The sequence below is a fragment of the Salmo salar genome, chromosome 10, assembly GCF_965601325.2.
Source record: "Salmo salar chromosome 10, fSalSal1, whole genome shotgun sequence".
In the NCBI taxonomy this organism is placed as follows: domain Eukaryota; kingdom Metazoa; phylum Chordata; class Actinopteri; order Salmoniformes; family Salmonidae; genus Salmo; species Salmo salar.
In genome coordinates this window covers 56416150-56429034 of record NC_138300.1, presented here as the reverse complement: position 1 = coordinate 56429034, position 12885 = coordinate 56416150, and positions in this window count along the sequence as shown.

Genomic DNA, 12885 nt, shown 5'->3' with positions numbered 1-12885 from the left:
TTGTTATGGTCATGTATGGACTACTGTTGTTAGAACATGATGGACTACTGTTGTTAGGGCATGTTGGACAACTGTTGTTAGGGCATGATGGTCTACTGTTGTTATGGCATGATGGACTACTGTTGTTATGACATGATGGACTACTATTGTTAGGGCATGATGGACTACTGTTGTTAGGTCAAGATGGACTACTGTTGTTAGCGCATGATGGACTACTGTTGTTAGGGCATGACTGACTACTGTTGTTAGGGCATGACTGACTACTGTTGTTAGGGAATGATGGACTACTGTTGTTAGGGCATGATGAACTACTGTTGTTAGGGCATGATGGACTACTGTTGTTAGGGTATGATGGACTACTGTTGTTAGGGCATGTTGGACTACTTTTGTTATGTCATTATGGACAACTGTTGTTAGGGCATGATGGACTACTGTGGTTAGGGAATGATGGACTACTGTTGTTAGGGCGTGATGGACTACTGTTGTTATGTCAGGATGGGACTACTGTTGTTAGGGCATGATGGACTACTGTTAGGGCAAGATGGACTACTTTTGTTTAGGCATGATGGACTACTGTTTTTAGGGCATGATGGAATACTGTTTTTAGGACATGATGGACAACTGTTTTTAGGGCGTGATGGACTACTGTTCTTAGGGCATGATGGACTACTGTTGTTTGGGCATGATGGTCTACTGTTGTTAGGGCATGATGGACTACTGTTGTTATGACATGATGGACTACTATTGTTAGGGCATGATGGACTAATGTTGTTAGGACGTGATGGACTACTGTCGTTAGGGCATGATGGACTACTGTTGTCAGGGCATGATGGACTACTGTTGTTATGTCATGATGGACTACTGTTGTTATGTCATGATGGACTAATGTTGTTAGGACGTGATGGACTACTGTTGTTAGGGCGATGGACTAATGTTGTTAGGACATGATGGACTACTGTTGTTAGGGCACGTTGGACTATTATTGTTGTTAGGGTGTGATGGACTACTGTTGTTATCAAATGATGGTCTACAGTTGTTAGGGCATGATAGACTACTGTTGTTTGGGCATGATGGACTACTGTTGTTAGGGCATGATGGACTACTGTTGTTAGGTCAAGATGGACTACTGTTGTTAGCGCATGATGGACTACTGTTGTTAGGGCATGACTGACTACTGTTGTTAGGGCATGACTGACTACTGTTGTTAGGGAATGATGGACTACTGTTGTTAGGGCATGATGAACTACTGTTGTTAGGGCATGATGGACTACTGTTGTTAGGGTATGATGGACTACTGTTGTTAGGGCATGTTGGACTACTGTTGTTAGGGCATGTTGGACTACTGTTGTTAGGGCATGATGGGCTACTGTTGTTTGGGCATGACTGACTACTGTTGTTATGTCATGATGGACTACTGTTGTTAGGGCATGTTGGACTACTATTGTTAAGGTATGATGGACTACTCTTGTTAGGGCATGATGGACTACTGTTGTTAGGGCATGATGGACTACTGTTGTTAGGACATGATGGACTACTGTTGTTAGGGCATGATAGACTACTGTTGTTAGGGCGTGATGGACTACTGTTGTTAGGACGTGATGGACTACTGTCGTTAGGGCATGATGGACTACTGTTGTCAGGGCATGATGGACTACTGTTGTTATGTCATGATGGACTACTGTTGTTATGTCATGATGGACTAATGTTGTTAGGACGTGATGGACTACTGTTGTTAGGGCGATGGACTAATGTTGTTAGGACATGATGGACTACTGTTGTTAGGGCACGTTGGACTATTATTGTTGTTAGGGTGTGATGGACTACTGTTGTTATCAAATGATGGTCTACAGTTGTTAGGGCATGATAGACTACTGTTGTTTGGGCATGATGGACTACTGTTGTTAGGGCATGATGGACTACTGTTGTTAGGTCAAGATGGACTACTGTTGTTAGCGCATGATGGACTACTGTTGTTAGGGCATGACTGACTACTGTTGTTAGGGCATGACTGACTACTGTTGTTAGGGAATGATGGACTACTGTTGTTAGGGCATGATGAACTACTGTTGTTAGGGCATGATGGACTACTGTTGTTAGGGTATGATGGACTACTGTTGTTAGGGCATGTTGGACTACTGTTGTTAGGGCATGTTGGACTACTGTTGTTAGGGCATGATGGGCTACTGTTGTTAGGGCATGACTGACTACTGTTGTTATGTCATGATGGACTACTGTTGTTAGGGCATGTTGGACTACTATTGTTAAGGTATGATGGACTACTCTTGTTAGGGCATGATGGACTACTGTTGTTAGGGCATGATGGACTACTGTTGTTAGGACATGATGGACTACTGTTGTTAGGGCATGATAGACTACTGTTGTTAGGGCGTGATGGACTACTGTTGTTAGGGCATGTTGGACTACTATTGTTAGGGCATGATGGACTACTGTTGTTAGGGAATGATGGACTACTGTTGTTAGGTCATGATGGAATACTGTTGTTATGTCATGATGGACTACTGTTGTTATGTCATGACTGACTACTGTTGTTATGTCATGATGGACTACTGTTGTTATGTCATGATGTACTACTTTTGTTATGTCATTATGGACTACTGTTGTTAGAACATGATGGACTACTGTTGTTAGGGCATGTTGGACAACTGTTGTTAGGGCATGATGGTCTACTGTTGTTATGGCATGATGGACTACTGTTGTTATGACATGATGGACTACTATTGTTAGGGCATGATGGACTACTGTTGTTAGGGCACATTGGACTACTATTGTTGTTAGGGCGTGATGGACTTCTGTTGTTATCAAATGATGGTCTACAGTTTTTAGGGCATGATAGACTACTGTTGTTATGTCATGATGGACTACTGTTATTATGTCATGATGGACTACTGTTGTTAGGGCATGATGGACTACTGTTGTTAGGGCATGATGGACTACTGTTGTTAGGGCATGATGGACTGCTTTTGTTAGGGCATGATGGACTACTGTTGTTAGGGAAGGAAGGACTACTGTTGTTAGGTCATGATGGACTACTGTTGTTATGGGAATGATGCGCTACTGTTGTTATGTCATGATTGACTACTTTTGTTATGTCATTATGGACAACTGTTGTTAGGACATGATGGACTACTGTTGTTAGGACATGATGGACTACTGTTGTTAGGACATGTTGGACTACTGTTGTTAGGGCATGTTGGACTACTGTTGTTAGGGCATGTTGGACTACTGTTGTTAGGGCATGTTGGACTACTGTTGTTAGGGCATGTTGGACTACTATTTTTAGGGCGTGATGGACTACTGTTGTTAGGATGTGATGGACTACTGTTGTTAGGATGTGATGGACTACTATTGTTAGGGAATGATGGACTACTATTGTTAGGGCGTGATGGACTACTGTTGTTAGGATGTGATGGACTACTGTTGTTAGGTCATGTTGGAATACTATTGTTGTTAGGGCGTGATGGGCTACTATTGTTGTTAGGGCGTGATGGACTACTATTGTTTCAACATGATGGACTACTGTTGTTAGGGCATGATGAACTACTGTTGAAAGGGCATGATGATCTACTGTTGTTAGGGCATGATGGACTACTGTGGTTAGGGAATGATGCACTACTGTTGTTAGGGCGTGATGGACTACTATTGTTATGTCAGGATGGGACTACTGTTGTTAGGGCATGATGGAATACTGTTAGGGCAAGATGGACTACTTTTGTTTAGGCATGATGGACTACTGTTGTTAGGGCATGATGGAATACTGTTTTTAGGACATGATGGACTACTGTTTTTAGGGCGTGATGAACTATTGTTGTTAGGGCATGACTGACTACTGCTGTTAGGGAATGATGGACTACTGTTGTTAGGGCATGATGAACTACTGTTGTTAGGGCATGATGGACTACTGTTGTTAGGGTATGATGGACTACTGTTGTTAGGGCATGTTGGACTACTGTTGTTAGGGCATGACTGACTACTGTTGTTATGTCATGATGGACTACTGTTGTTAGGGCATGTTGGACTACTATTGTTAAGGTATGATGGACTACTCTTGTTAGGGCATGATGGACTAATGTTGTTAGGGCATGATGGAATACTGTTGTTAGGACATGATGGACTACTGTTGTTAGGTCATGATGGACTACTGTTGTTAGGGACATGATTGGACTACTGTTGTTAGGGTCATGATGGAATACTGTTGTTATGTCATGATGGACTACTGTTGTTATGTCATGACTGACTACTGTTGTTATGTCATGATGGACTACTGTTGTTATGTCATGATGGACTACTTTTGTTATGTCATTATGGACTACTGTTGTTAGAACATGATGGACTACTGTTGTTAGGGCATGTTGGACAACTGTTGTTAGGGCATGATGGTCTACTGTTGTTATGGCATGATGGACTACTGTTGTTATGACATGATGGACTACTATTGTTAGGGCATGATGGACTACTGTTGTTAGGTCAAGATGGACTACTGTTGTTAGCGCATGATGGACTACTGTTGTTAGGGCATGACTGACTACTGTTGTTAGGGCATGACTGACTACTGTTGTTAGGGAATGATGGACTACTGTTGTTAGGGCATGATGAACTACTGTTGTTAGGGCATGATGGACTACTGTTGTTAGGGTATGATGGACTACTGTTGTTAGGGCATGTTGGACTACTTTTGTTATGTCATTATGGACAACTGTTGTTAGGGCATGATGGACTACTGTGGTTAGGGAATGATGGACTACTGTTGTTAGGGCGTGATGGACTACTGTTGTTATGTCAGGATGGGACTACTGTTGTTAGGGCATGATGGACTACTGTTAGGGCAAGATGGACTACTTTTGTTTAGGCATGATGGACTACTGTTTTTAGGGCATGATGGAATACTGTTTTTAGGACATGATGGACAACTGTTTTTAGGGCGTGATGGACTACTGTTCTTAGGGCATGATGGACTACTGTTGTTTGGGCATGATGGTCTACTGTTGTTAGGGCATGATGGACTACTGTTGTTATGACATGATGGACTACTATTGTTAGGGCATGATGGACTAATGTTGTTAGGACGTGATGGACTACTGTTGTTAGGGCATGATGGACTACTGTTGTTAGGGCATGATGGACTACTGTTGTTAGGGCATGATGGACTACTGTTGTTATGTCATGATGGACTACTGTTGTTAGGACGTGATGGACTACTGTTGTTAGGGCGATGGACTAATGTTGTTAGGACATGATGGACTACTGTTGTTAGGGCACGTTGGACTATTATTGTTGTTAGGGTGTGATGGACTACTGTTGTTATCAAATGATGGTCTACAGTTGTTAGGGCATGATAGACTACTGTTGTTAGGGCATGATGGACTACTGTTGTTAGGGCATGATGGACTACTGTTGTTAGGGCATGATGGACTACTGTTGTTAGGGCATGATGGACTACTGTTGTTAGGGCATGACTGACTACTGTTGTTAGGGCATGACTGACTACTGTTGTTAGGGAATGATGGACTACTGTTGTTAGGGCATGTTGGACTACTATTGTTAAGGTATGATGGACTACTCTTGTTAGGGCATGATGGACTACTGTTGTTAGGGCATGATGGACTACTGTTGTTAGGACATGATGGACTACTGTTGTTAGGGCAGGGACTACTGTTGTTAGGCATGATGGACTACTGTTGTTAGGACATGATGGACTACTGTTGTTAGGGCATGATGGACTACTGTTGTTAGGACATGATGGACTACTGTTGTTAGGGCATGATGGACTACTGTTGTTAGGGCATGTGGACTACTGTTGTTAGGGATGATGGACTACTGTTAGGGCATGTGGACTATTGTTAGGGCATGATGGACTACTGTTGTTTAGGGCATGATGGACTACTGTTGTTAGGGCATGATGGACTACTGTTGTTAGGTCATGATGGACAACTGTTTTTAGGGCGTGATGGACTACTGTTCTTAGGGCATGATGGACTACTGTACGTGATGCGACTACTGTCGTTAGGGCATGATGGACTACTGTTGTCAGGGCATGATGGACTACTGTTGTTATGTCATGATGGACTACTGTTGTTATGTCATGATGGACTAATGTTGTTAGGACGTGATGGACTACTGTTGTTAGGGCGATGGACTAATGTTGTTAGGACATGATGGACTACTGTTGTTAGGGCACGTTGGACTATTATTGTTGTTAGGGTGTGATGGACTACTGTTGTTATCAAATGATGGTCTACAGTTATTAGGGCATGATAGACTACTGTTGTTTGGGCATGATGGACTACTGTTGTTAGGGCATGATGGACTACTGTTGTTAGGTCAAGATGGACAACTGTTTTTAGGGCGTGATGGACTACTGTTCTTAGGGCATGATGGACTACTGTTGTTTGGGCATGATGGTCTACTGTTGTTAGGGCATGATGGACTACTGTTGTTATGACATGATGGACTACTATTGTTAGGGCATGATGGACTAATGTTGTTAGGACGTGATGGACTACTGTCGTTAGGGCATGATGGACTACTGTTGTCAGGGCATGATGGACTACTGTTGTTATGTCATGATGGACTACTGTTGTTATGTCATGATGGACTAATGTTGTTAGGACGTGATGGACTACTGTTGTTAGGGCGATGGACTAATGTTGTTAGGACATGATGGACTACTGTTGTTAGGGCACGTTGGACTATTATTGTTGTTAGGGTGTGATGGACTACTGTTGTTATCAAATGATGGTCTACAGTTATTAGGGCATGATAGACTACTGTTGTTTGGGCATGATGGACTACTGTTGTTAGGGCATGATGGACTACTGTTGTTAGGTCAAGATGGACTACTGTTGTTAGCGCATGATGGACTACTGTTGTTAGGGCATGACTGACTACTGTTGTTAGGGCATGACTGACTACTGTTGTTAGGGAATGATGGACTACTGTTGTTAGGGCATGATGAACTACTGTTGTTAGGGCATGATGGACTACTGTTGTTAGGGTATGATGGACTACTGTTGTTAGGGCATGTTGGACTACTGTTGTTAGGGCATGTTGGACTACTGTTGTTAGGGCATGATGGGCTACTGTTGTTAGGGCATGACTGACTACTGTTGTTATGTCATGATGGACTACTGTTGTTAGGGCATGTTGGACTACTATTGTTAAGGTATGATGGACTACTCTTGTTAGGGCATGATGGACTACTGTTGTTAGGGCATGATGGACTACTGTTGTTAGGACATGATGGACTACTGTTGTTAGGGCATGATAGACTACTGTTGTTAGGGCGTGATGGACTACTGTTGTTAGGGCATGTTGGACTACTATTGTTAGGGCATGATGGACTACTGTTGTTAGGGAATGATGGACTACTGTTGTTAGGTCATGATGGAATACTGTTGTTATGTCATGATGGACTACTGTTGTTATGTCATGACTGACTACTGTTGTTATGTCATGATGGACTACTGTTGTTATGTCATGATGTACTACTTTTGTTATGTCATTATGGACTACTGTTGTTAGAACATGATGGACTACTGTTGTTAGGGCATGTTGGACAACTGTTGTTAGGGCATGATGGTCTACTGTTGTTATGGCATGATGGACTACTGTTGTTATGACATGATGGACTACTATTGTTAGGGCATGATGGACTACTGTTGTTAGGGCACATTGGACTACTATTGTTGTTAGGGCGTGATGGACTTCTGTTGTTATCAAATGATGGTCTACAGTTTTTAGGGCATGATAGACTACTGTTGTTATGTCATGATGGACTACTGTTATTATGTCATGATGGACTACTGTTGTTAGGGCATGATGGACTACTGTTGTTAGGGCATGATGGACTACTGTTGTTAGGGCATGATGGACTGCTTTTGTTAGGGCATGATGGACTACTGTTGTTAGGGAAGGAAGGACTACTGTTGTTAGGTCATGATGGACTACTGTTGTTATGGGAATGATGCGCTACTGTTGTTATGTCATGATTGACTACTTTTGTTATGTCATTATGGACAACTGTTGTTAGGACATGATGGACTACTGTTGTTAGGACATGATGGACTACTGTTGTTAGGACATGTTGGACTACTGTTGTTAGGGCATGTTGGACTACTGTTGTTAGGGCATGTTGGACTACTGTTGTTAGGGCATGTTGGACTACTGTTGTTAGGGCATGTTGGACTACTATTTTTAGGGCGTGATGGACTACTGTTGTTAGGATGTGATGGACTACTGTTGTTAGGATGTGATGGACTACTATTGTTAGGGAATGATGGACTACTATTGTTAGGGCGTGATGGACTACTGTTGTTAGGATGTGATGGACTACTGTTGTTAGGTCATGTTGGAATACTATTGTTGTTAGGGCGTGATGGGCTACTATTGTTGTTAGGGCGTGATGGACTACTATTGTTTCAACATGATGGACTACTGTTGTTAGGGCATGATGAACTACTGTTGAAAGGGCATGATGATCTACTGTTGTTAGGGCATGATGGACTACTGTGGTTAGGGAATGATGCACTACTGTTGTTAGGGCGTGATGGACTACTATTGTTATGTCAGGATGGGACTACTGTTGTTAGGGCATGATGGAATACTGTTAGGGCAAGATGGACTACTTTTGTTTAGGCATGATGGACTACTGTTGTTAGGGCATGATGGAATACTGTTTTTAGGACATGATGGACTACTGTTTTTAGGGCGTGATGAACTATTGTTGTTAGGGCATGACTGACTACTGCTGTTAGGGAATGATGGACTACTGTTGTTAGGGCATGATGAACTACTGTTGTTAGGGCATGATGGACTACTGTTGTTAGGGTATGATGGACTACTGTTGTTAGGGCATGTTGGACTACTGTTGTTAGGGCATGACTGACTACTGTTGTTATGTCATGATGGACTACTGTTGTTAGGGCATGTTGGACTACTATTGTTAAGGTATGATGGACTACTCTTGTTAGGGCATGATGGACTAATGTTGTTAGGGCATGATGGAATACTGTTGTTAGGACATGATGGACTACTGTTGTTAGGTCATGATGGACTACTGTTGTTAGGGCATGTTGGACTACTATTGTTAGGGCATGATGGACTACTGTTGTTAGGGAATGATGGACTACTGTTGTTAGGTCATGATGGAATACTGTTGTTATGTCATGATGGACTACTGTTGTTATGTCATGACTGACTACTGTTGTTATGTCATGATGGACTACTGTTGTTATGTCATGATGGACTACTTTTGTTATGTCATTATGGACTACTGTTGTTAGAACATGATGGACTACTGTTGTTAGGGCATGTTGGACAACTGTTGTTAGGGCATGATGGTCTACTGTTGTTATGGCATGATGGACTACTGTTGTTATGACATGATGGACTACTATTGTTAGGGCATGATGGACTACTGTTGTTAGGTCAAGATGGACTACTGTTGTTAGCGCATGATGGACTACTGTTGTTAGGGCATGACTGACTACTGTTGTTAGGGCATGACTGACTACTGTTGTTAGGGAATGATGGACTACTGTTGTTAGGGCATGATGAACTACTGTTGTTAGGGCATGATGGACTACTGTTGTTAGGGTATGATGGACTACTGTTGTTAGGGCATGTTGGACTACTTTTGTTATGTCATTATGGACAACTGTTGTTAGGGCATGATGGACTACTGTGGTTAGGGAATGATGGACTACTGTTGTTAGGGCGTGATGGACTACTGTTGTTATGTCAGGATGGGACTACTGTTGTTAGGGCATGATTTACTACTGTTAGGGCAAGATGGACTACTTTTGTTTAGGCATGATGGACTACTGTTTTTAGGGCATGATGGAATACTGTTTTTAGGACATGATGGACAACTGTTTTTAGGGCGTGATGGACTACTGTTCTTAGGGCATGATGGACTACTGTTGTTTGGGCATGATGGTCTACTGTTGTTAGGGCATGATGGACTACTGTTGTTATGACATGATGGACTACTATTGTTAGGGCATGATGGACTAATGTTGTTAGGACGTGATGGACTACTGTCGTTAGGGCATGATGGACTACTGTTGTCAGGGCATGATGGACTACTGTTGTTATGTCATGATGGACTACTGTTGTTATGTCATGATGGACTAATGTTGTTAGGACGTGATGGACTACTGTTGTTAGGGCGATGGACTAATGTTGTTAGGACATGATGGACTACTGTTGTTAGGGCACGTTGGACTATTATTGTTGTTAGGGTGTGATGGACTACTGTTGTTATCAAATGATGGTCTACAGTTATTAGGGCATGATAGACTACTGTTGTTTGGGCATGATGGACTACTGTTGTTAGGGCATGATGGACTACTGTTGTTAGGTCAAGATGGACAACTGTTTTTAGGGCGTGATGGACTACTGTTCTTAGGGCATGATGGACTACTGTTGTTTGGGCATGATGGTCTACTGTTGTTAGGGCATGATGGACTACTGTTGTTATGACATGATGGACTACTATTGTTAGGGCATGATGGACTAATGTTGTTAGGACGTGATGGACTACTGTCGTTAGGGCATGATGGACTACTGTTGTCAGGGCATGATGGACTACTGTTGTTATGTCATGATGGACTACTGTTGTTATGTCATGATGGACTAATGTTGTTAGGACGTGATGGACTACTGTTGTTAGGGCGATGGACTAATGTTGTTAGGACATGATGGACTACTGTTGTTAGGGCACGTTGGACTATTATTGTTGTTAGGGTGTGATGGACTACTGTTGTTATCAAATGATGGTCTACAGTTATTAGGGCATGATAGACTACTGTTGTTTGGGCATGATGGACTACTGTTGTTAGGGCATGATGGACTACTGTTGTTAGGTCAAGATGGACTACTGTTGTTAGCGCATGATGGACTACTGTTGTTAGGGCATGACTGACTACTGTTGTTAGGGCATGACTGACTACTGTTGTTAGGGAATGATGGACTACTGTTGTTAGGGCATGATGAACTACTGTTGTTAGGGCATGATGGACTACTGTTGTTAGGGTATGATGGACTACTGTTGTTAGGGCATGTTGGACTACTGTTGTTAGGGCATGTTGGACTACTGTTGTTAGGGCATGATGGGCTACTGTTGTTAGGGCATGACTGACTACTGTTGTTATGTCATGATGGACTACTATTGTTAGGGCATGTTGGACTACTATTGTTAAGGTATGATGGACTACTCTTGTTAGGGCATGATGGACTACTGTTGTTAGGGCATGATGGACTACTGTTGTTAGGACATGATGGACTACTGTTGTTAGGGCATGATAGACTACTGTTGTTAGGGCGTGATGGACTACTGTTGTTAGGGCATGTTGGACTACTATTGTTAGGGCATGATGGACTACTGTTGTTAGGGAATGATGGACTACTGTTGTTAGGTCATGATGGAATACTGTTGTTATGTCATGATGGACTACTGTTGTTATGTCATGACTGACTACTGTTGTTATGTCATGATGGACTACTGTTGTTATGTCATGATGTACTACTTTTGTTATGTCATTATGGACTACTGTTGTTAGAACATGATGGACTACTGTTGTTAGGGCATGTTGGACAACTGTTGTTAGGGCATGATGGTCTACTGTTGTTATGGCATGATGGACTACTGTTGTTATGACATGATGGACTACTATTGTTAGGGCATGATGGACTACTGTTGTTAGGGCACATTGGACTACTATTGTTGTTAGGGCGTGATGGACTTCTGTTGTTATCAAATGATGGTCTACAGTTTTTAGGGCATGATAGACTACTGTTGTTATGTCATGATGGACTACTGTTATTATGTCATGATGGACTACTGTTGTTAGGGCATGATGGACTACTGTTGTTAGGGCATGATGGACTACTGTTGTTAGGGCATGATGGACTGCTTTTGTTAGGGCATGATGGACTACTGTTGTTAGGGAAGGAAGGACTACTGTTGTTAGGTCATGATGGACTACTGTTGTTATGGGAATGATGCGCTACTGTTGTTATGTCATGATTGACTACTTTTGTTATGTCATTATGGACAACTGTTGTTAGGACATGATGGACTACTGTTGTTAGGACATGATGGACTACTGTTGTTAGGACATGTTGGACTACTGTTGTTAGGGCATGTTGGACTACTGTTGTTAGGGCATGTTGGACTACTGTTGTTAGGGCATGTTGGACTACTGTTGTTAGGGCATGTTGGACTACTATTTTTAGGGCGTGATGGACTACTGTTGTTAGGATGTGATGGACTACTGTTGTTAGGATGTGATGGACTACTATTGTTAGGGAATGATGGACTACTATTGTTAGGGCGTGATGGACTACTGTTGTTAGGATGTGATGGACTACTGTTGTTAGGTCATGTTGGAATACTATTGTTGTTAGGGCGTGATGGGCTACTATTGTTGTTAGGGCGTGATGGACTACTATTGTTTCAACATGATGGACTACTGTTGTTAGGGCATGATGAACTACTGTTGAAAGGGCATGATGATCTACTGTTGTTAGGGCATGATGGAATACTGTGGTTAGGGAATGATGCACTACTGTTGTTAGGGCGTGATGGACTACTATTGTTATGTCAGGATGGGACTACTGTTGTTAGGGCATGATGGAATACTGTTAGGGCAAGATGGACTACTTTTGTTTAGGCATGATGGACTACTGTTGTTAGGGCATGATGGAATACTGTTTTTAGGACATGATGGACTACTGTTTTTAGGGCGTGATGAACTATTGTTGTTAGGGCATGACTGACTACTGCTGTTAGGGAATGATGGACTACTGTTGTTAGGGCATGATGAACTACTGTTGTTAGGGCATGATGGACTACTGTTGTTAGGG